Below are 25,971 nucleotides of genomic sequence, written 5' to 3'. Positions count from 1 at the left end.
CTTTATTCATCCATTTCCTATTTTTTGACGTTTTAAAATATATTCTCACTTTGCTATCTGCCAAGGATTGGTTCAAATGGCTCTGGAGCACTATGGACTCAACATCTTAGGTCATCAGTCCCCTAGAACTTAGAACTACTTACACCTAACTAACCTAAGGACATCACACACATCCATGCCCGAGGCAGGATTCGAACCTGCGACCGTAGCAGTCCCGCGGTTCCGAACTGAGCGCCTAGAACTGCTAGACCACCGCGGCCGGCATAACGAAATCGAAAATGAAGTTAGTCAGATTGCGTTCTTCTTCGTTTACGGGCCAGAATTCAAATAAAGGGGAATGTTCAAAGCACTGAAAACGGGGCTTATACTCTCTTATGGACTCACTGTTTAAATAATAGTGACAAGCATCAACTGAAACAGAACAAGACAAAACAGCTTCAGAACAGGACGACTATTACAAACATGTGACAAAAACCATGGGATTACCTTCCAATATCGTGTCGACGTCCTTTCGCCCGGTCGTAGCGCAGCATCTCGACGTGGCATGGGCCTAACAACTATTGAAAGTCCCCTGCAGAAATATTAACTCATGCTGCCCCCTACCAGCCGTTCATTATTGGGAAAGTGTAGGCGATGAGAATTTTGTGCACAAACTGACCTTTCGATTATGACCCATGTAGGGCGACCAGGGAGACCAAATCATTCGCTCAAATTGTCCAGAATATTCTTCAAAACCAGTTGCCTAACAATTGTGGTCCGGAGACATGGCGTATTGTCATCCTAAAATTCCATCGTTTTTTGGGAACGTGAAGTCCACGAATGGCTGCAAGATGGTCTCCTAGTAGTCAAATATCACTGTTTCCAGTCAATCATCGGTTCATTTAGACCATTCACTGTAAAACGCAGGCCCACACCATTATGGAGCCAGCCCCATCTTGCACAGTGCCTCGTTGACAAACTTGGGGTCCATGGCTTCGGGGCGTTGTGCGCCGCACTCGAACCCTATTATTACCTCTTAGCAACTTAAATCGGGACTCATCTGACCAGGTCACTGTTTTCCAGTCGTCTAGTGTCCAACCGATGTGGTCATGAACCCAGGAAAAGTGCTGCAGGACGAAGTAGTGCGTTAGCAAAGGCACTCGTCTCACCCGTCTGCTGCCATAGCCTGTTGTTGTTGTTGTGGTCTTCATTTCTGAGACTGGTTTGATGCAGCTCTCCATGCTACTCTCTCCTGTGCAAGCTTCTTCATCTCCCAGTACCTACTGCAACCTACATCCTTCTGAATCTGCTTAGTGTATTCATCTCTTGGTCTCCCCCTACGATTTTTACCCTCCACGCTGCCCTCCAATACTAAATTGGTAGATCCCTTGATGCCTCCAGAACATGTCCCTACCAACCGAATCCCCTTCTTCTGGTCAAATTGTGCGCACAACGTTCCTCTTCTCCCCCAATCCTATTCAATACTTCATCATTAGTTATGTGATCTACCCATCTAATCTTCAGCATTCTTCTGTAGCCACCACATTTCAAAAGCTTCTATTCTCTTCTTGTCCAAACTATTTACCGTCCATGTTTCACTTCCATACATGGCTACACTCCGTACAAATACTTTCAGAAATGACTTCCTGACACTTAAATCTATACTCGATGTTAACAAATTTCTCTTCTTCAGAAACGATTTCCTTTGCCATTGCCAGTCTACATTTATATCCTCTCTACTTCGACCATCATCAGTTGTTTTGCTCCCCAATAGCGAAACTCCTTTACTACTTTAAGTGTCTCATTTCCTAATCTAATACCCTCAGCATCACCCGACTTAATTCGACTACATTCCATTGTCCTCGTTTTGCTTTTGTTGATTTTCATCTTATATCCTCCCTTCAAGACACCAATCCATTCCGTTCAACTGCTCTTCCAAGTCCTTTGCTGTCTCTGACAGAATTACAATGTCATCGGCGAACCTCAAAGCTTTTATTTCTTCTCCATGGATTTTAATACCTACTCTGAATTTTTCTTTTGTTTCCTTTACTGCTTGCTCAATATACAGATTGAATAACATAGGCCATAGCCTATTAACGCCAAATTTCGCCGCACTGGCCTAACTGAGACTTTCAGTGTTACGTCCCACATTGATTTCGGCGATTATTTCTGAGCCGTGCTGTCCTTCCGCAGGCGCATCGCCAGAGGGAGTTACGATGCTCAGCGTCATCGCTGGCGGCTTTCGGTGAGAGAGGACGTAGTAGCGTACGGGCAGTTTGTGGACGGCCGCCTTCTGCGAGCGGGACTGTATGGTACGGTGAGCTGTTTTGAGGTGGGAAGCCACGCGTCGTCGCGTTGTGTTGCGACTCATCCAGAAGGGCAGTGAGGCGCTGAGCCTGGAGGCATGGTGTTCTGTCATTTGTATTATCAAGTCCCCCGACTTCTGGTGGTAAGATTGCTCTTTCCTTGTGCATTGTACCACCCCCCCCCCCCCCCAAATAAAAAAAAACAGGACGTGATAGTTTAAAACGTGTACGTTGGTCTGTGAAACTGTGGCCGTTGGTATTCGTAGCTGCCTCACGCAGACTCTTAGTTGGTAGTATGTGCTGTTATTTGCTGTTTATTTTGCTGCTCGCGAGGTTGCACCGATGAGTTTGCCTCCTGGCAGAGCGACAGAGCGACGCTCACTGTTTGACAGTTTGAATCTACCTGTGGTCGCTTGTGAGTGTTCACCGTTAAATGCTAGATGGTCAACTCGATCTGCAAGTTTGCATCTTGCGGATTGGTGTCGAGCCAGCCGTGGTGGCCGAGCGGTTCTAGGCGCTCAGTTCGGAACCGCGCGACTGCTACGGTCGCAGGTTCGAATCCTGCCTCGGGCATGGATGTGTGTGATGTCCTTAGGTTAGTTAGGTTTAAGTAGTTCTAAATTCTAGGGGACTGATGACCACAGCTGTTAAGTCCATAGTGCTCAGAGCCATTTGATTGGTGTCATGGCTTTCTTGTAGTCTTCTCTGATGCTTCTGTTGTCGTTAATGTACACCCTTGAAAGACAGTTTGTTTAACGGCAAGCAACAAGTGGAGCCTTTCGGCAGAGCGACGTTGAGTGTTCAATGAAGGTACAGTTCAAATGGCTCTCAGCGCTATGCGACTTAACTGCTGAGGTCATCAGTCCCCTAGAACTTAGAACTACTTAAACCTAACTAACCTAAGGACATCACACACATCCATGCCCGAGGCAGGGTTCGAACCTGCGACCGTAGCGGAGGCGCGGTTGCAGACTGTAGCGCCTAGAACCGCTCGGCCACTCCGGCCGGCAGGTAAAGTTGAAATCACTGTTATTACCAAATACGTCGTTGCTCTGTGGTTATTAAATACTGTTGGCAATATTACTACTTTCAGACAGAGCGCAGTTGATACTCCTGTTGTTAACGTGCACCGTTGAATGACAATTTGTTTAACGGCAAGCCACAAGAAGAGCCTTTCGACAGAGCAACGTTGAGTGCTCAATCAGCGTACAGTTGAAAATACTGTTATTACTAAATGTTTTACAGCCACTAGCAGTTGTACTCTGCGCTTGTGACTTGGTTGATTACATAGTTTTAGTTTTTAAATATATATATATATATATATATATATATATATATATATATATATATATATATATATATATATATATGTTGTTGTTTAAGCGCCTTTTATCTTTGTGTGTGTCGGGTCGCAGCAGGTCTCGCGATTAAGTATTACTGTTGTCAGTAACACCTGCTCCTTGTTGCTTCAACGATTATCTTGTTGTAGTCCTTTATCCATGTCTGTTAATATTTAAAGGGTAAAATAATTCTGACCATTTAATAGTCTTACCCGCAGCAGGTTTACCTGGTAGCTTACGACCATCAGCTGTAGTATTCTGGATTTGTTGCTTGGTTGATTACGTTTTTCTAGTTTAGTTGCGTACGTACTGTTATATGCTTGGTCGCAACAGGTCTGATAATTAACCTATCATTATTGCGAATTGTGCCCCGGTTGTTGGTTTGATTGCGTAGTGACCATAATTTTGGTATATCCTTTTATATATATTCTTCCGACTTAAGGTTGAGAAAGACAAGAAACGTCCGTAGTATGATCATTGCAGGGTCGACATTGGTTTCCGATGTTCCGCACCCAACCGTGATCCTATACCCTGTACCTTGGGCGCGTATTTGGGTTGAGAGAGCTGCCTATTCTGAGGCTCGCCACTCGCTGTCTCTGTCGGAGCCTGTACTGCTCGATCCCCCGGAACATGGCCTGGCCCTCCCCCTCCCACTCCTACTTAACGATAAATCCAGACTTGAGTAGGACCATATCAGTTTCAAGCAGTGTTATTTGTCTTTTAGCACTGAAAACCCTGCGCAAACCCCACTGCTCTAGGTCGTTAAGTGAAGGCCGTCGGCCACAGCGTTGTCCGTGGTGAAATTTGGTACTCTCGGCCCGCTCTTGACTCTGTAGATCTTGGAATATTGAATTCTATAACGATTTCCGAAATGGAATGTCCCATGCACCTAGCTCCGAGGCCGGCCGTGGTGGCCAAGCGGTTAAAGGCGCTACAGTCTGGAACCGCGCGGCCGCTACGGTCGCAGGTTCGAATCCTGCCTCGGGCATGGATGTGTGTGATGTCCTTAGGTTAGTTAGGTTTAAGTAGTTCTAAGTTCTAGGGGACTGATGACCTTAGAAGTTAAGTCCCATAGTGCTCAGAGCCATTTGAACCATTTGAACCTAGCTCCGACTTCCATTACCCCATAAAATTTTGTTAATTACTTTCGTGCGACCGTAATCGCGTCGGACAAATTTTCATTTGAACCACATGAGTAAAAATGACGGGTCCGCCACTACCAGTTTATACCTTGTACACGTGGTAATACCGTCATCCGTATATGTGCATATCTCTATCCCGTGACTTTTGTCAACTCATTGTATTTCCCCAATTGTAAAAAATCGAGAGAGCTACAGCGACTTCTCAGACTCCCCGTATATACCACTTCATCTACATCTACATCTACATTTACACTCCGCAAGCCACAAAACGGTATGTGCCGGAGGGCACTTTACGTGCCACTGTCATTACCTCCCTTTCCTGTTCCAGTCGCGTATGGTTCGCGGGAAGAACGACTGCCGGAAAGCCTCCGTGCGCTCTCGAATTTCTCTAACTTTACATTCGTGATCTCCTCGGGAGGTATAAGTAGACGAAAGCAATATATTCGATACCTCATCCAGAAACGCACCCTCTCGAAACCTGGACATCAAGCTACACTGCGATGCAGAGCGCCTCTCTTGCAGAGTCTGCAACTTGAGTCTGTTAAACATCTCCGTAACGCTATCACAGTTACCAAATAACCCTGTGACGAAACGCGCCGCTCTTCTTTGGATCTTCTCTATCTCCTCCGTCAACCCGATCTGGTACGGATCCCACACTGATGAGCAATACTCAAGTATAAGTCGAACGAGTGTTTTGTAAGCCACCTCCTTTGTTGATGGACTACATTTTCTAAGGACTCTCCCAATGAATCTCAACCTGGCACCAGCCTTACCAACAATTAATTTTATATGATCATTCCACTTCAAATCGTTCCACACGCATACTCCCAGATATTTTACAGAAGTAACTGCTACCATTGTTAGTTCCGCTATCATATAATCATACAATAAAGGATCCTTCTTTCTATGTATTCGCAATACATTACATTTGTCTAAGGGTCAGTTGCCACTCCCTACACCAAGTGCCTATCCGCTGCAGATCTTTCTGCATTTCGCTGCAATTTTCTAATGCTGCAACTTCTCTGTATACTACAGCATCATCCGCGAAAAACCGCATGGAACTTCCGACACAGTCTACTTGGTCATTTATATATATTGTGAAAAGAAATGGTCGCATAACACTTCCCTGTGGCACGCCAGAGGTTACTTTGACGTCTGTAGACGTCTCTCCATCGAGAACAACATGCTGTGTTCTGTTTGCTAAAAACTCTTCAATCCAGCCACACAGCTGGTCTGATATTCCGTAGGCTCTTACTTTGTCAGGCGACAGTGCGGAACTGTTTCGAACTCCTTCCGGAAGTCAAGGAAAATGGCATCTACCTGGGAGCCTGTATGTAATACTTTCTGGGTCTCATGAACAAATAAAGCGAGTTGGGTCTCACACTATCGCTGTTTCCGAAATGCATGTTGATTCCTACAGAGTAGATTCTGGGTTCCCAGAAACGACATGATAAACGAGCAAAAAACATGTTCTAAAATTCTACAACATATGGAAGTCAGAGATATAGGCCTATAGTTTTGCGCATCTGCTCGACGACCCTTCTTGAAAACTGGGACTACCTGTGCTCTTTTGGAACCTTCCGTTCCTCTAGAGACTTGCGGTACACGGTTGTCAGAAGGGGGGCAAGTTCTTTCGCGTACTCTGTGTAGAATCGAATTGGTATCCCGTCAGGGACATGAAAGGGAAGCAGTGGTTGGGAAGGGAGTGAGACAGGGTTGTAGACTCTCCCCGATGCTATTCAATCTGTATATTGAGCAAGCAGTAAAGGAAACAAAAGAAAAGTTCGGAGTAGGTATTAAAATCCATGGAGAAGAAATAAAAACTTTGAGGTTCGCCGATGACATTGTAATTATGTTAGAGACAGCAAAGGACTTGGAAGAGCAGTTGAAAGGAATGGACAGTGTCTTGATAGGAGGATATAAGATGAACATCAACAAAAGGAAAACGAGGATAATGGAATATAGTCGAATTAAGTCGGATGATGCTGAGGGAATTAGATTAGGAAATGAGACACTTAAGTAATGAAGTTTTGCTGTTTGGGGAGCAAAATAACTGATGATGGTCGAAGCAGAGAGTGTATAAAAAGCAGACTGGCAATGGCAAGGAAAGCGCTTCTCAAGAAGAGAAATTTGTAAACATCGAGTACAGATTTAAGTGTCAGGAAGTCGTTTCTGAAAGTATTTGTATGGAGTGTAGCCATGTATGGAAGTGAAACATGGACGATAAATATTTTAGACAAGAAGAGAATAGAAGCTTTCGAAATGTGGTGCTACAGAAGAATGCTGAAGATTAAATGGGTAGATCACATAACTAATGAGGAGGTATTGAATAGAATTCGGGAGAAGAGGAGTTTGTGACACAACTTGACTAGAAGAAGGGATCGGTTGGTAGGACATGTTCTGTGGCATCAAGGGATCACCAATTTAGTATTGGAGGGCAGCGTGGAGGGTAAAAATCGTAGAGGGAGGCCAAGAGATGAATACACCAAGCTGATTCAGAAGGATGCAAGTTGCAGTAGGTACTGGGAGATGAAGAAGCTTGCACAGGATAGAGTGGCATGGAGATCTGCATGAAACCAGTCTCAGGACTGAAGACCACAACAACGACAACATCCCGTCAGGTCCTGTGGACTTTCCTCTGTTGAGTGATTTCAGTTGCTTTACTATTATTTTGACACTTATTTCGATGTTGGCCATTTTTTCGTACGTGCGAGGATTTAGAGAAGGAACTCCCAGAAGATACCGGTAATAATGTGACCCGGCAGTGTATGTTCTCCTCACAGACTGGCGATCTTTAATGTACCGCCTAAACTAGTGCCCGTGGATCTGAGGTGTTGGTTTTGTTCGGTTCGGCAGACGGTGCGGCTGCAGTGCTGGCTGGTGTGCTGGGTGCTGGTGGCGGCCGCAGCTGCAGCTGGCGGCGCAGACGCCGGGGCGGCGGCGCCGTGTCCACCCTGTGGGCGCTGCCACTGCTGCGAGGTGCCGGCGGGTTGGCCGCCCACGCTGGGCCGGGAAGCCTTCGACGAACCGTCCCTCATCCTCAACTGCACGCGCGGCACCGGCCGCACCAAAGTCGGCGGGGTAAGTACCCACTGCCACACCATAAATTAGCTTTTTAAAGTAATTACCACTGAAATGGAAGCTGATCTGGTTGGAATTGACGGGCTAAAGACGCGAAATTTAACCGACAGGAAGAAGATCCTGTGATATGCAAATGATTAGCTTTTCAGAGCATTCACACAAGGTTGGCGCCGGCAGCGACACCTGCAACGTGCTGACATGAGGAAAGTTTCCAACCGAATGCTCATACACAAACGGCAGTTGACCGGCATTGCCTGGTGAAACGCTGTTGTGATGCCTAGTGTGAGGAGGAGAAATGCGTACCATTACATTTCCGACTTTGATAAAGGTCGGATTGTAGCCTATCGCGATTGCGGTTTATCGTATCGCGACATTGCTGCTCGCGTTGGTCGAGATCCAGTGACTGTTAGCAGAATATGGAATCGATGGGTTCAGGAGGGTAATACGGATCGCCGTGCTGGATCACAACGGCCTCGTATCACTAGCAGTCGGGATGACAAGCATCTTATCCGCTTGGCTGTAACGGATCGTGCAGCCACGTCTCGATCCCTGAGTGAACAGATGGGGACGTTTGCAAGACAACAACCATCTGCACGAACAGCTCGACGACGTTTGCAGCAGCATGGACTATCAGCTCGGAGACCATGGCTGCGGTTACTCTTGACGCTGCATCACAGACAGGAGCGCCTGCGATGGTGTACTGAACGACGAACCTGGGTGCACGAATGGCAAAAAGTCATTTTTTCGGATGAATCGAGGTTTTGTTTACAGCCTCATGATGGTCGCATCCGTGTTTGGCGACATCGCAGTGAACGCACATTGCTAGCGTGTATTCTTCATCGCCATACTGGCGTGTCACCCGACGTGATGGTATGGGGTGCCATTGGTTACACGTCTCGGTCACCTCTTGAATATGAACGTCCTATCTCCAGTCGTTCAGCCGGCCTCTGTGGCCGAGCCGTTCTAGGCGCTTCAGTCTGGAACAGCGCTACCGCTACGGTCGCAAGTTCGAATCCCGCCTCGGGCATGGATGTGTGTGATGTCCTTAGGTTAGTTTGGTTTAAGTAGTTCTAAGTCTAGGGGACTGATGACCTCAGAGGTTAAGTCCCATAGTACTCAGAGCCATTTGAACGAACCATTTTCTTAGCTGTCGTCTTCAGGTCTGTAAGGAAATGCAATACATGAAATAGTCTCATAAGTTAAGCTATAACATTTGATATAAAATTTTTAGTCTGGTATTATAAAAAGCCGGAAGTGGACCTGTACATTCACATACCTTAAACATTTTTTTGTAGTAGAACATTTTCATTTTACGCTGGATCTGATGTACGAGATACCAAGTAGATTTTTTCTTTTTTATTGTAATTACATTCCCCTGCCTCACACTATCAAGTAGATAAAACTCAGCACATTATAAACGTTTTGTCATCGCTAAAATACTTAAAAATACACAGCACCTTGTACAAAAGGCCTTGGCCATATACACATTGCTCACAGGTGCTTGTTACATGATACAGATACGGTACACAATAACACATCTGTTTACATTTGCTGGATACATACTAAACAGTGCGAATCCACTTTAAATGGCGTATAAGGTACAACTGATAGATATTATTGCAAAGATAACTTTTGTATAGTGTGTTTCAGCCACTAGATGGCTCCTGCATTGGAACTGTGTAACAGATCGCAAATACTTCTTTTGTTCATATTTAACATTACCTTCTTCAGTGAATGGCCCTTCAGAATAGTAAAAATAACAAAATTGTACTTAACCAACACTTGAAACCCATATTTGATACTCACTCTTATTACAGCATGCATAATAGGAAAATTACATTGTTTATTACATTGTTGTTGTGGCGCAGACGCAAACGCACCGCTGCAGGCGGGAGGGAGGCGCCGGCCAGCATTTACCTTGGAAGACACTATATGTAGCAAGCTTTTTTGTAAGGCTCTGTCCAACTGTGGAAACTTCTATAGGTGTCGCGCTTTGTTGGTGTCTGTTGATTCTGAGCAATGCGAATTTTGCTTTTGTGTTGCCTTGGTACAGGTTTGCCGTCGCCTCCCCCCCAACTGCGGAGGTGTGCTTGCCTGTGCGGCCCTCGAATTGGCGGTGGATGAGCGTCACAACAACAATGTAATAAACTATTGCTGAAGAAACGCCTTAATTTTCCTAGAATGCATTCCGTAATAATAACATGTAAAGGAGCGTATGAGAATCAAATATGTATTCCAGGTGTTGTATGTGTGTATTGTGTATTAAACCGGGTACCTAGAAACGACGGATAGGCTTTGTCCCGCCGTAGACCTCAGTTGTTCACAACCCCATAACAGGCCACAGAAGTCCACCCACCCCACCGCCGCCCCACACCGAACCTAGTGTTTTTGTGCGGATCGGCCCCAGTGGACCTCCCCGGGAACGTCTCACACCAGACAAATGTTTGCGTGGTAGAGTATTTATGGTGCACGCGTACGTGGAAACGGTGTTCCTGCAACAATTGCCGACATAGTGTAACTGAGGCGGAATAAGGGGAACCAGCCCGCACTCGCCGAGGCATATGGAAAACCTCCTTAAAAACCATCCACACCGAACCTCGACACTAATCCGCTAGGCGGATTTGTGCCTGGGACCGGCACGCCTTCCCGCTCGGGAAGCACCGCGTTAGACCGCGCGGCTATCAGGGAGGGCTTATTTCAGGTATTAGTAAAGTACAGTTTCGTTATCTTTAATGTTCTCAAAAGCCCCTCACTAAAGTAGTTAATTTTAAATACGAAAATCTCGTGGTCGTGCGGTAGCGTTCTCGCTTTCCACGCCCGGGTTCCCGGGTTCGATTCCCGGCGGGGTCAGGGATTTTCTCTGCCTCGTGATGGCTGGGTGTTGTGTGATGTCCTTAGGTTAGTTAGGTTTAAGTAGTTCTAAGTTCTAGGGGACTGATGACCTAAGATGTTAAGTCCCATAGTGCTCAGAGCCATTTTAACCATTTTTTAAATACGAAAAGAGAAGTATTTACGATCTGTCACATAGTTCCGATGCAAGAGCCACCTAGTGGGTGCAACACACTGTAAACATATTATCTTTGCAATAATACCTGTCAGTTGTAAGTGGTTTAGTATCTATCCAGCATATGTAAAAAGATGTGCTATTGTGTACCATATTTGTATCGTGTAACAAGCCTCTGTGAACAATAGGTATATGGACATGGCCATTTGGACAAGGTCCTGTGTGCTTTTAAGTATTTTAGCGATGACAAACGTTTATTATGTGCTGAGTTTTATCCACTTGACATCTTGTACATGAGATCCGGAGTAAAAGAAACATGTTATACTACCAAAAAAAAGTTTAAGGTTTGTAAATGTACAGGTACACTTCCGGTTGTTCGTAATTCCGGACTAAAACTTTGATATAAAATATTACACTTTAATTTATAAGATATATTGCATGTATTGCATGTTCTTACAGACCTGAAGATGGCAGCTAATATTGTTGGAACCGTTTGTGTTGGAGAAACTGTATTTTGTGTCATCTTGGTTTTTGAATGGTTTTTAACAGTATATTGGAAAGTTGAGTCTTTTGTTTCCGTCTATCCGCTGTCACAATCCACGATAGTCAACGACGGCCTCTGTCGTCAACTGCTCACGGTCATTTTGGTAAAGGCAGGTTTTCTCAGATCAAAGTACTTGTGATAGCCGACATACGTATCACGTGATCATCTGGAGAGCTCAGTTTCTACTCGGCCATGGGATCTCCGATGCGCTGGACATCCACTGTTCGACTGTGGTGCAAGCTCTCGAATGTAAGATCTGTAGAGAAATTTTTGCAAAAACAGTGGAGAAACGTGAAGGCTAAGAATCCAAGCTCCGTTAATCGATATTTAAACGATACCAGTTACAGAACTAAGCTTTGTGTCACGGTTTCCACTCACAATAAAACCATTTTCTGATCGTATCGTGGTTTTGCCCATCTTGTGCTCGATAGTCATGCCAATAGCCTCTCTCTCTCCCTCCCCCCCCCCTCTCTCTCTCTTTCTTTTTCTCTCTCTCCAACACAGCGGCCGTCGTAAAGGGAGTCTCATCTGTGAACAGGATGGATGGCAGAAATTCTAGTACCATGGTGGCCTGTGGGACGCACCAACGACGAAACTATCGCCATGGAGGCGTTTTCTACTTTTATCTTATCTGACGGTAAACAGCTGGCGTATCAGTCTTTGCCGATATTATCGAAGCATGCCTGGCCTACGCAGGTATGACACATTACAAGGTAACACCCGGACGGCAGGAAATCGTGTCGCCTGTATACGACCGATACCGAGAGCTAAAATTATTTTTCAGGCAGCAGTACCATCACAGTCTCCATTTCACACTGTGACTAGAGACACCACTACCTAATTTTAAAGAAGAAATTCGCGTTACCACCTTAATAAGCTGCTTCTAGTGAATAATGCTTTATTGACAACAATTTTCGGTAGGAAGTGCCATTAGTAAGCAGATATAAAAAATTATAATACACACGTTACTGAAAGAATAATAAGGGATCTAACAGAATTTAAATCTGACCCTCAGAAAGACTATCTACCCTATCAGTCAGCTGCAAAAGCAAATAATACACACTTGTTAATCGCCAAGCGCCGCAAATGAAGAAAACAGGAGAAATCCGAAAAAAAATCAAATGGTTCTGAGCACTATGGGACTTAACTTCTGAGGTCATCAGTCCCCTAGAACTTAGAACTACTTAACCCTAAGGACATCACACACATCCATGCCCGAGGCAGGATTCGAACCTGCGACCGTAGCGGTCGCGCGGTTCCAGACTGTAGCGCCTAGAACCGCTCGGCCACCCGACCGGCAGAGGAATCCGAAAAGTACAGAATAATTTTGGGATCTTTTAGAAACTGAGAAATCCAAACTACCGAAGATGAACATTATATTGCTTTTGGGTGACTTCAGTGTTCAAACAGGAAGAGAAAACAAATTTAGAAACGTAGTAGGACGTTACCCAGTCCACAAAAGAAACAACACAAATAGTATGAAACTGATCAGCCTATGTCAATATTCTCACCCGAAACTAATGTCGACCTTCTTCAAGCTCTCAAGAAAAGCCAAAATCTGGATATCACCAAACCCGATGTCAGGATAATTTAAGTTAGATCATGTAACTGTATTTCAAAAAAGTGCTAAGGAAATTACGAATGTGAAAGTAGGTAGGAATAGTTCATTTGATTCTGATCGCTGAGTAACTAAACTCCGTCCGAACAGGCCTCGGAAGACCCAATAGGACAGACCGATGGCCGTGTCATCCTTCAGCCCATAGGCATCACAGGATGCGGATATGGAGTGGCATGTGGTCAGCACACCGCACTCCCGGCCGCTGTCAGTTTACGAGACCGGAGCAGCAACTCCTCAGTCAAGTAGCTCCTCAATCGGCCCCACAAATAGTGAGTGCACCCCACTTGCCAACAGCACTCGGCACACCGGAGGGTCAGCCGTCAAGCGCTTGTCAAACCCGACAGTGCTTAACTTCGGTCATCTGGAGGGAACCGTTGTTAACCACTGCGGCAAGACCGTTGGCGATTCTGATCACTACTTCTCTAACATGTCCGCCCCCGGTAGCTGAGTGATCAGCGCGGTACAATGTCATAACTAAGGGCCCGGGTTCGATTCCATGCTGGGTCGGAGATTTTCTCCGCTCACGGACCGGGTGTTGTGTTGTCCTAATCATCATCATTTCATCCCCATCGACGCGCAGGCCGCCGAAGTGGCGTCATCTCGGAAGAACAGTCTACCCGACAGGAGGCTCTGGCCACACGACATTTATTACCTCTCTAACATTAAGGTTAAACTCATACTTCAGAAACGAAAATCACGGACACTAAGAAAATATAATACAGACAGACTTAATATACCAAAAGAATCAATTCTAATATATCAAGACGAAATTAGAACAGCTGAACATGTTAACTGGCCAGAAGTATCTAAAGAAATTGGTAACGCTGCATAGAAAATATCTGGTCAATCAGCAGTAAAAAGAAATTATGGTGGAACGAAATATGTGAAGTAGCTTTAACAGAGACGGTTAAAAATGAAAAAGTGGATATGCTAAGCAATTACTGAACTAAGTGATCAGTTTAAACAGCGAAGAAAATCAGAAGAACTAAAAGAGATTATGAATAGAGAGAACTTGCAGAAGTTTAGGAAAACTTGTAAAAAATAATCCCTTGATTTGAATCACTTTTAAGGACAGGCTAATGGCATATCAGATCTCAAGTGCGTGTTTGATAAATGAAAATGGCAGATTTGGTTAAACAACACTAAAAATTGCGGTATACTTACAAAATATTTTGATCAGCTTCTTAATTGTTCAGAAAAAATCCATAAGCTTTAGTTCTCAAACAGTCATGAAAATCTAGAAGTGATTTACCTCTGATTATCAAAGAAATTAAAGAAGTAATGAAAACGTTAAAAACAATAACAGTATTGAAGAATATTGCAGCTGAAGGTTTGAAATGGTGTCTACCAAAAATTAAAGTATGAGTTAAAATTAATCCTTGAGGTAATCAGAAAAACAGAAAAATATCCCAGAAGAGTAGAAGTTAGCCTTGATACATACACGACATAAGGATGGTAATAAACAAGAAGTTAACAACTATAGAGGAATTTCTCTGCTACCAGTTACAAATAAAATATTTTCCAAGACCTGTGTCTTTCGTGACCATTTGCTCTGCCGACTGAGATGCTTAAGCACGACGGAAGACTCCTTCACACACCTTTACTTCCAGCAATACGTCATATCCTATCTTCCAAATTCACAGAAATTCTCCAATGAAACCGTGAGGATAGCTCATGCGTCGTGCTTGGGTAACGCAGTCTGTAGAACGCTTGCCCACGAAAGGTAAAGGTACTGAGTTCGAGTCTCGGTCCCACATACAGTTTTAATCTGCCAAGGATCTCATATCAGTGCACACTCCGCTGCAGAATAAAAATTTCGTGCTGGAAATTTCGTATTACGTGAGTTAACATGTACGAGGGTAGACCCAAAAGTAAGATCTCCTATTTTTTTATAAGTACAGAACTCTGTGTGGCAGTTGGTCACACTGTTATGAAGAGTGCTTCACGCGCTGTGTGTAAACACGCGCACGCCGCGCTGAGGCGCTCAGTCTTGGCTTGGCAGCCGTTTAGAATGGAGCTCCTGTTGGATATTACCGCCAAGTGCGAATTGCGCGCAGTTATTCGGTTTATGAACGCAAAGGGCACTGCGCGGTTTGAAATCCATTGCTAATTGACGGAAGTGTATGGTGAGTCGTGCATGGCTGTCAAAAATGTTCGTAAATAGTGTGGAGAGTTTGCAGCTGGTCGGACCGAAATTCACGACGGACAAAGGAGCGGGAGACAGCCAGTTTCTAAGGAGACAATGTTGAAGGTTGAGCAAAGGATGCGTGAAGATCGGCAGATCACCCTGGATGATCTCTGCACGTTGGTTCCTGAGGTTTCCCGAAGCACCGCTCACAGAGGACACATTGAACTACCGGAAGGTGTGCCCAAGACGAGTGCCACGCATGCTGACTGAGGACCACATGCGGCAAAAGTTGATGCTTCCCGCGCATTTCTTCACCGCCTTGCAGCCGAACAGGACATCTTTCTGGACTCAATTGTCACGGGTGACGAAACCTGGGCATACCACTTTACACCTGAGACCAAGCAACAATCACGCCAGTGGCGGCATCATTCTTCGCCAAAGCCGCGGAAATTCAAACAAACACGAACTGCCGGTAAAGTGATGACAACCGTTTTTTGGGATCGGAAAGGAGTACTGTTGGTCGACATTATGCCCACTGGGACCACAATTAACGCTAACAGGTACTGTGAGACTCTGAAAAAACTCAAACGGGCAATTCAGAACGGGAGAAGAGGAATGTTGAGCAAGGGCGTACACATTCTCCACGACAACGCTCGCCGACACATCGCTCGGCAAACTGTTGCTCTCCTGCATCAGTTTCAGTGGAACGTAATCACCCACCCACCCTATAGTACTGACTTAGCGCCCAAAGACTATCACCTGTTCCCTAGGTTAAAAGAACATTTGGCCGGAAAGCGATTCAGCTCCGACGACGATGTGAAAGAAGAGGTTCATAACTTTCTGAACAGAATGGCGGCGAGCTGGTATGATACGGGCATACAAAAACTGCCACAGCGTCTACAAAAATGCTTCGACAGAAATTGTGATTATGACAAAAAATAGCTAAAAGTTCAAGCTGTAAACTGATGTAAACCATTGTAGAAATAAACAGGTGTATCTACTTATAAAAAATAGGAGACCTTACTTTTGGGATTATCCTCGTATAACGTCATATTCAAGTCAATCGCTGTATTGGTTACACGGAACACCAAGACAATTATTAAATTGGAGATGGCGTATTACATGTCAACCTATCGTCGTAAATAGGCGTTTTTATTATAATGAATTTTTACGTCGACCTGAAAATGCTGCTTCCTTTCACAAGTAATCGTCAATGAAACATTGTTCGCTATAAGCAATTTATGGTGGTAACATGAAATAACGGAAGGTATTTCTGACAACACAAGAAAATTCTGATTCTAAGTAAAATCATTAAGTGGGTCGAAGGCTTCTCTCCAGTCGGTCCAACAGTCTGGTGTGACACTAGCAGATAGAAAAGGAAAAGCTTAAGTGTTGATTTCGCGTTCAAGAGATCAATCACAGGAGAGAATTGTACAGATATAGCATCGGTTGACCGTCGCACAGACTCCAGTATGAAGGAGAGAGAAACAGGCATCCCTGGCGTAAAGAAGCAACTGGATGATCTGAAAACAAATAAGTTGCCAGGTTCGGTTTTACACAGTTCGGTTTTTCACAGCGTACCCTACCGCATTAGCCCCTTACGTAACTTTCATTTAACCCGGATCTCTCGCCCAGTGCAAAGTCCCGCCAAGCACCTGGAAAAACGCGAACGTGATTTTTGTGTATAAGAAGGGTGAGAGAATATACCAGGACAACTACAGGCCGATATCCCTAATATCAGTTTCCTGAAGAATTCTTGGGCGTGTTCTACGTTTGAATGTAACAAGTTTCCTTGCTTATGCCCACAAATCAGCACGGATTCGGAAAGCATCGTTCACGCCAACGTCAGCTTGCCTTTTTCTGACACGATATCCTGGAAACGGTTGCTGAAAGCCAAAAGGTGATTCAATATTCCTATATTTCCGGAAAGCTTTTGACACGTTGCCTCAATACCTACTGTTAACAAACATGCCAGAATAAGGAATAGGTTCCTAGATACGGGAGTTGCTCGAAGTCTTTTTTACCTAATAGAACCCAGTACGTTGAGCAGGACGGCGAGTGTTTGTCAGAAACAATCGTATCGTCAGTGGTGCTTCAGGGAAGTGTGGCAGTATCACTGTTAGTCTCTGCATACACACATGATGTGATGAATAAGGTGCGCAGCAATCTGCAATGATGACGCAGTAGTCCTCCACACACCATTAGGTGGCTTGCGTAGTGTGATGTAGAACTATCGTCGCTGTGTGGCTGTAGGAGGATACAGGATGACTTAGAATTTCTAGTTTGTGTGAGAAATGGTAGCTTGCTCTAAATGTGTACTGGTATCTACGGTAAAATTAAAACAACAAACCGCTATTTCCGCGTCTGGTGCCTAATCCACGATATAATCATACTAACTGTCAACCACATGTCCGTAAAGTCGTGCTCTGCACGGAAGATGGCATTCCGGCCAACGGATAACTATGCCAGCGATGACGTCAGGGCACCTATGAAAAATGGTTCAAATGGCTCTGAGCACTATGGGACTTAACATCTGTGGTCATCAGTCCACTAGAACTTAGAACTACTTAAACCTAACTAACTTAAGGACATCACACACATCCATGCCCGAGGCAGGAATCGAACCTGCGACCGTAGCGGTCACGCGGTTCCAGACTGAAGCGTCTAGAAGCGCACGGCCACGCCGGCCGGCGCACCTATGAAACGAGGTAGTGTTTGCCGGTTAGCCCCACATCCACAATCGCTGTGTACACAGTCACAGATGGTGTAGTGTGGCACAGAGAAGACGTCTACCAGACTCTCTGTGGTGGAGGGCCATCGAAAGAAAGGAAGCAGACAGTCGCAAACAGATTTGGCCCGATGGCTTAATGTGAATCGTTCTGTTGTTTCTCGGATGTGGCGACAGTTTATAGAGACCGAAACTCTATCCCGAAGGCCAGTGCAGGGCCGGCCACTTGTGACTTTAGAAGAGGGGACCGTCATTTGGCGCGACATTACCGCCTTAGTTGTGCACTGCATCTGGCATGTGAGCTCGCAGCATCCACTGGACGTGTTATATCGAGGCAAACGGTGTGCAGAAGGCTGCGGCAGAGTGGCCTTTATTGTCGGAGACGTGCTGTATGTCTACCTCTGATGCGTGTTCACAGACGGGAACTTTAGAGCGGTCTAACAGTGGGCCAATGTTGTTTTCACAGATGAGTCCCGATTTACTCTGGAGAGTGATACTCGGTGGATTCGCGTCGAGAGGGACACGATTTCGGGACCCAAACATTCTGGAATGATTCCAGAATGAGATTTTCACTCTGCAGCGGAGTGTGCGCTGATATGAAACTTCCTGGCAGATTAAAACTGTGTGCCCGACCGAGACTCGAACTCGGGACCTTTGCCTTTCGCGGGCAAGTGCTCTACCAACTGAGCTACCGAAGCACGATTCACGCCCAGTACTCACAGCTTTACTTCTGCCCGCGAAAGGCAAAGGTCCCGAGTTCGAGTCTCGGTCGGGCACACAGTTTTAATCTGCCAGGAAGTTTCATATCAGCGCACACTCCGCTGCAGAGTGAAAATCTCATTCTGGAAACATCCCCCAGGCTGTGGCTAAGCCATGTCTCCGCTATATCCTTTCTTTCAGGAGTGCTAGTTCTGCAAGGTTCGCAGGAGAGCTTCTGTAAAGTTTGGAAGGTAGGAGACGAGATACTGGCAGAAGTAAAGCTGTGAGTACCGGGCGTGAGTCGTGCTTCGGTAGCTCAGTTGGTAGAGCACTTGCCCGCGAAAGGCAAAGGTCCTGAGTTCGAGTCTCGGTCGGGAACACAGTTTTAATCTGCCAGGAAGTTTCATATCAGCGCACACTCCGCTGCAGAGTGAAAATCTCATTCTGGAAACATCCCCCAGGCTGTGGCTAAGCCATGTCTCCGCTATATCCTTTCTTTCAGGAGTGCTAGTTCTGCAAGGTTCGCAGGAGAGCTTCTGTAAAGTTTGGAAGGTAGGAGACGAGATACTGGCAGAAGTAAAGCTGTGAGTACCGGGCGTGAGTCGCGCTTCGGTAGCTCAGTTCGTAGAGCACTTGCCCGCGAAAGGCAAAGGTCCCGAGTTCGAGTCTCGGTCGGGCACACAGTTTTAATCTGCCAGGAAGTTTCATTCTGGAATGAGGCTGATATCGAGAAGGATCCCTGATGGTGTGGACAGAGGTTATGTTTGCCACTTGGACCCCTCCTCATGAAATTCTACGGGTGAATCGGCAAGATTTAACTGCTGTCAGGGATGGTGACGAGATCTTGGGACATCATGTGCGGTTGTTTCGAGGTGCTGTGGGCCCAGACGCCGTATTGGCGGATGATAGTGCTCAACCTCATAGAGCACTGGTTATTGATCTTTTCTTGGAAGATACTGCACGCATGGCGTGGCCTACTCGCTCTCCCGATTTGAGTCCCATTGAGCACGCCTGGGATGCCCTAGGGAGACGGGTTGCATCCGGTCAACGTCCACCAACCACTCTCCTAGACTGCGAGCAGCTCAGCAAGAAGAATGGGCGTTATTGACTCAACATGAGACCGATGACATCATTCACAGGATGTCCCGTCCTTGTTAGGCCTGTATTGCAGCCAGAGGTGGTCACGCCCTATACTGAGCACATCAGCCAGTTGTCGGAATGTGTGTGCAAATCCATTAAGTTGGAAAAAACGAAGAACAATTTTGTCTAGCGTTACGCATGTTGCGGTTGTTTGCGTTCTGTATTCACATGACATTGTTTCTAGTGTACTATCATCTGTTAATTCTGTTTTGTGGCAAAATAAAGGCAACCTTGCACTATTTCCTTTTGTTGCTTTAATTTTAGACGCCAGTGCAGAAAAATATAAGTTAATGCAGTTAAATAGAAAAAACAACGCTGTGAACTTCGAATACAGTATTGGTAGTGTAGTGCTTGGTACAGTAACGTGGATTAAATATGTAAGTGTAACGTTTCAAAGCGGTATGAAATGGAAAACGAGAACTTCAGGTCGGTTTTTTAGGAAAATTTATGGAAAGGAGACAGCTTACAGAACACTATTGCGACCCATTCTTGAGTGCTGCACGGTTCATGATGAGTATGAGAGCTTCAGCTGTATGATAAATCTTTATTTTTGATCCAGCTAGTTTAGCCACATCTTCAGGGATACTCACTTGTAATTTACTCCAAACGAAATGTTGTAGATGTCCCAGCACTCTTAGTTCCATTGTGATAAAACTGTTTAACCATCAAGAGGGCGGTAGTTCAACGTAGAATAAAGCAGAAATTGACCTACCGACCTCTTGACTGTTAAAAGTTTTATCACAAGCGACAACGAATGTTGAGTCATATTACTTATCGTTAGGAATAAATTATAAATCTATAACCATGAAGAGTCGAGGGGCATGAAACGGAAGCAGTGGTAGGGAACGGAGTGAGACAGGGTTGTAGCCTCTCCCCGATGTTATTCAATCTGTATATTGAGCAAGCAGTAAAGGAAACAAAAGAAAAATTCGGAGTAGGTATTAAAATCCACGGAGAAGAAATAAAAACTTTGCGGTTCACCGATGACATTGTATTTCTGTCAGAGACAGCAAAGAACTTGGAAGATCAGTAGAACGGGATGGACAGTGTCTTGAAAGGAAGATATAATATCAACGTCAACAAAAGCAAAATGAGGATGAAGGAATGTAGTCGAATTAAGTCGGGTGATCCTGAGGGAATCAGATTAGGAAATAAGATGCTTAAAGTAGTAAAGGAGTTTTGCTATTTGGGGAGCAAAATAACTGATGATGGTCGAAGTAGAGAGGATATAAAATGTGGACTGGCAATGGCAAGGAAATCGTTTCTGAAGAAGAGACATTTGTTAATATCGAGTACAGATTTAAGTGTCAGGAAGTCGTTTCTGAAAGTATTTGTATGTAGTGTAGTGAAATGTGGACGATAAATAGTTTAGACAAGAAGAGAATAGAAGCTTTCGAAATGTGGTGCTACAGAAGAATGCTGAAGATTAGATGGTAGATCACATAACTAATGAAGAGATAGTGAATAGAATTGGAGAGAAGAGAAATTTGTGGCACAACTTGACTAGAAGAACGGATCAGTTGGTAGGGCATATTCTGAGGCATCAGGGTATCACCAGTTTAGTATTGGAGGGCAGCGTGGAGGGTAAAAATCGTAGAGGGAGACCAAGAGATGAATACACTAAGTAGATTCAGAAGGATATAGGTTTCAGAAGGTACTGGGAGATGAAGAAGCTTGCACAGGATAGAGTAGCATGGAGAGCTGCATCAAACCAGTCTCAAGACTGAAGACCACAACAACAACAACATCCCTGAGGATGTGGCTCTAACTCCGCGAGACCAGTTGGATCAGAAATAAGGATTTATCATACAGCTGAAGCGGTCTTATTCATTGTGACTCAATTCTACAGCTGTGGATGCACACAGTACAAAGGTTGCTACTGCCTGAGTGTTTGGTCTTCCAACTCCGTGCCGTACTGCCACATTTGTTACCGGTACGTCCGATTAACATGTGAGTATTGCGGAGGATTTTTTGAGAACTCAAATGGCAGGCCCTGGAAGACAGACTACATCTTTCCGCGAAACACTACTGACAAACATTGAATAACCGCCATTTACGGCTGACTGCCGATCGATTCTACCGCCGCCAACGTACATGTCGCGTAAGGAACGCGAAGACGAGAGAAATTAGGGGTCGTTGGGTTGGGTTGTTTGGGGAAGAAGGCCAGACCGCGAGGTCATCGGTCTCATCGGATTAGGGACGGATGGGGAAGGAAGTCGGTCGTGCCCTTTCAGAGGAACCATCCCGGCATTTGCCTGGAGTGACTGAGGGAAATCACGGAAAACCTAAATCAGGATGGCCGGACGCGCTCACATGCTGATCACAAGGCTGGTAACGAGTACTTATGGTAGGGCGTTCCATCCGTCCACCTGCACGGTTTACAGCTGCTGGACGGTCGCTGGTGAATGCGGACGTGCTGCAGTACGTCTCCCTAACGAATCTCACACGTGCTCGAAGGGATTTAAGTCGGGGAAACGGGCGGGCCAGTCCATTCGCTGAACATCTTGTCGTTCAAACTTGAGTTTTGAGGACCGAGTGCACTCCTGAAAAGCTGCGAATGAGGAAGGATTACAGCGTCATAATAGCGTTGACCAGTGAGCGTACCGTGTTAAAAGTTTTGGAGGCTAGTAATACAACGTGATGCCTTCCCACATCATAACACATATACCACCAAAACGATCATGTTTAACAGAGCTGGACGCATCCTTATTTGGCCAGAGGTGCGAACGGTAATGCACTCAGGAACATTGTCAAACTTGGGGCATCTATGATCGCACGTGGGTTACAGGCTGTCTATCTTCAGCACAGTAGCCGGGATTGATTGTGGTCCTCTGGTTTGGAACAAAGTGAAAGCTCCATACTAAAGGCTCAGGCGACTCTGCGACGTATTGAACAGGAATTTCTGACCTCTGCTGTCGGGTGAATTGTAGGGTTCCCCTCAACAGGTCAGGCGTGCACTACACGCAGGAAGCGGATACTAGAGTAGCAGAGTACATGTGGCGTGCACATGGGAATTTTTTCGGTTATAGAAGCTCTCCCTTGGTATCAAACACGATTTGCCTGATAAATTAGTTGCCTGATAAATTAGCCACAGTGTCCTCAGAGAATGTTCGACCTCGCAGATAAGAGATATAAAAGTCACGTCGATTAAATATTTGGCCTTAACATTGCAGAGCGATATGAAGTGGGACAAGCATGTAATGGCAGTTGTGGGGAAGACGGATAGTCGTCTTCGGTTCATTGGTAGAATTTTGGGAAGATGTGGTTCATCTGTAAAGGAGACAGCGTATAAAACACTAATACGACCTATTCTTGAGTACTGCTCGAGCGTTTGGGATCCCTATCAGGTCGGATTGAGGGAGGACATAGAAGCAATTCAGAAGTGGGCTACTAGATTTGTTACTGGTAGGTTTGATCATCGCGCGAGTGTTACGGAAATGCTTCAGGAACTCGGGTGGGCGTCTCTGGAGGAAAGGAGGCGTTCTTTTCGTGAATCGATACTGAGGAAATTTAGAGAACCGGCATTTGAGGCTGACTGCATTACAATTTTACTGCCGCCAACTTATATTTCGCGGAAAGACCACAAAGATAAGATAAGAGAGATTAGGGCTCGTACAGAGGCATATAGGCAGTCATTTTGGAGTGGAACAGGGAGAGAAGATGCTAGTTGTGGTACGAGGTACCCTCCGCCACGCACCGTATGGTGGATTGCGGAGTATGTAAGTAGATGCAGAATATGATTTTAACAAACCGTAGATGTATCCAAGGAATGATCCCGGAATAACTGTCGCTTATTGAAGGTTATAATGCACACGCTATCGGGAGAGGAACAGGATTGGCGGGCAAACACGATTTGCCTGATAAATTAGCCACAATGTCCTCAGAGAATGTTCGTCCTAGCGGATCAGAGACAGAAAAGGTTAACATGATATTAGCAAACTACAGGAGTATCCAAGGAAAGATCCCGGAATAAGTGTCGCTTTTTGAAGGTTATAAAGCACACGCTAATCGCGAGAGGAACAGGGTTGGAGGGCTCAGTTTGTGGCACCTTTATGTGGCTTGTGGAGTATGATGGAGGTGTAGATGTAGATACAATCCCGCTACTGCCAGGGATGGGGACAGGAATGGAGGCACTCTGCCTCGCGACGCCAATTGAGGAGCTACCTCATCGACTAGCAGTGGCTTCGGTCACGAAAACTGGCAACGGCCGGGAGATCGGTGTGCTGATCCACACCCCTCTCTAACCCATGCAATGAAGCCATTGAGGGAGGATGACATGGCGCTCGGTTGGTGCCGATGTGCCTGCTAAGGCCTATGGAGGGAGCTATTATAAGACAGAGTAAATAACGTGCCTTCCATTTGAGGGAACATAGACTGTAGCTCATTACAGGTCAGTAATGATTCGTTAGTTGTGTCTCATTGCAAATGCGACATGTGTGCTACAACATGCAGCTGTATATCAATGCAAAGCAAATAAACTTGAGAACGGCCATCCTAAATAATAGTGCTGACTTGTGTGCTTTATCTCAATGGTTTCAGAGCTAAGAGTACAAACCGTGATTGGTAATTCAGGCTCTTTAGCCTAACATACATGACGGATACAGGCATTAGTGAACACAAGGTCATTGTTGCGAGGCTCAAAACCATATCAACCAAAACCACTAAAAATAAACGCAAAATATATCTATTTAAAACAGCAGATAAAAATTCGCTTGATGCCTCCTTAAGATAGGGTCTCCTTTCCCTTCAAGGTTGGTTGGTTGGTTTTGGGGAAGGAGACCAGACAGCGTGGTCATCGGTCTCATCGGATTAGGGAAGGATTGGGAAGGAAGTCGGCCGTGCCCTTTCAGAGGAACCATCCCGGCATTTGCCTGAAGTTATTTAGGGAAATCACGGAAAGCCTAAATCAGGATGGCCGGACGCGGGATTGAACCGTCGTCCTCCCGAATGCGAGTCCAGTGTCTAACCACTGCGCCACCCCACTCGGTCTTTCCCTTCAAGCTAGCTAGCAGACCAGATATGGCTCAAATTCAAAGATACAGTATCGACATCAATAGATAGATACATACCGCATACGTTAATAAGAGACGGGACTAATCCACCATGGTACACAAAACACGTCGAACACTGTTGCAGAAGCAACGAAAAAAAGCGCGCCAAATTCAGAAGAACGCAAAATCCCCAATACTGGCTAAGTTCCACGGAAGCTCGATATTTATTGCGAACGTCAATGCGAGATGCTTTTAACAGTTTCTACAATGAAACATTGTCTCAAAATTCGGTAGAAAGCCCAAAGAGATTCTCGTCGTATGTAATGTACACCAGTGGCAAAAAACAGTCAATACCGTCACTGCGCGATAGCGATGGAAATGTTACCGATGATGGTGCCACTAAAGCGGAGTTATTAAATACAGTTTTCCGTAATTCCTTCACGAAAGAAGACGAAGTAAATATTCCAGAATTCGAAACCAGAGCAGCTGTTAGCTGTCAGAATATGCAGACACAATACTGCCTTTCTTAGCAATTGTATACAACCGCTCACTTGACGAAAGGTCTGTTCCTATAAGTACTGGAAAGTAGCACAGGTCTCACCAATATTCAAGAAAGGAAATGGGAGTTACTGAATTACAGACCCATATCACTGACCTCAATTTGCAGTAGGATTTTGGAGCATATACTGTACTCGAACATTATGAATCACCTTGAAGAAAAGGACTTATTGATACATAACCAACACGGATTCAGAAAATATCGTTCTTGTGCAACACAGCTAGCTCTTTAATCCCATGAAGTAATGAGTGCTGTCAAGGGATCTCATCGATTCCGTATTCCTACATTTCCAGAAGGCTTTTGATAGCGTTCCTCACAAGCGACTATTAATCAAATTGCGTGCATATGGAGTATCTTCTCAGTTGTGCGACTGGATTCGTGATTTCCTCTCAGAGAGGTCAAGTTCGTAGTCGTAGACGGTAAATCATCGAGTAGAACAGAAGTGATATCTGGCATTCCGCAAGGTAGTGTCATAGGCCCTCTGCTGTTCCTGATTTGTATAAATGATCTAGGTCATAATCTGAGCACCCCCGTTAGATTGTTTGCAGATGACGCTGTAATTTACCGTCTAGTAAAATCACCAGACGATCAATTCCAATTACAAAATGATCTAGAGAGGATTTCTGTATGGTGCGAAAAGTGGCAATTAGCACTAAACAAAGAAAAGTGCGAGGTCATCCACATGGGTACTAAAAGAAATCTGATAAATTTT

The 25,971-nt window shown here is 45.2% G+C and overlaps 1 protein-coding gene across 1 annotated transcript in view; it reads left to right on the top strand.

Moving 5' to 3' along the window:
• The first annotated feature begins 7,768 nt into the window (after positions 1-7,768).
• Positions 7,769-25,971, top strand: part of LOC126092184 (slit homolog 1 protein-like) — a 98,551-nt gene continuing 80,348 nt past the window's right edge. Inside the window, exon 1 of the mRNA XM_049907660.1 lies at positions 7,769-7,848. The gene's annotated coding sequence lies outside the window, so the exon portion shown is untranslated. The remainder of the gene's footprint in view (positions 7,849-25,971) is intronic.

Source organism: Schistocerca cancellata, chromosome 7, assembly GCF_023864275.1.
Source record: "Schistocerca cancellata isolate TAMUIC-IGC-003103 chromosome 7, iqSchCanc2.1, whole genome shotgun sequence".
Classification (NCBI taxonomy): Eukaryota; Metazoa; Arthropoda; class Insecta; order Orthoptera; family Acrididae; genus Schistocerca; species Schistocerca cancellata.
The sequence above is the reverse complement of the archived record's forward strand: the minus strand, read 5'-3'. Positions and strand labels throughout refer to the sequence as shown.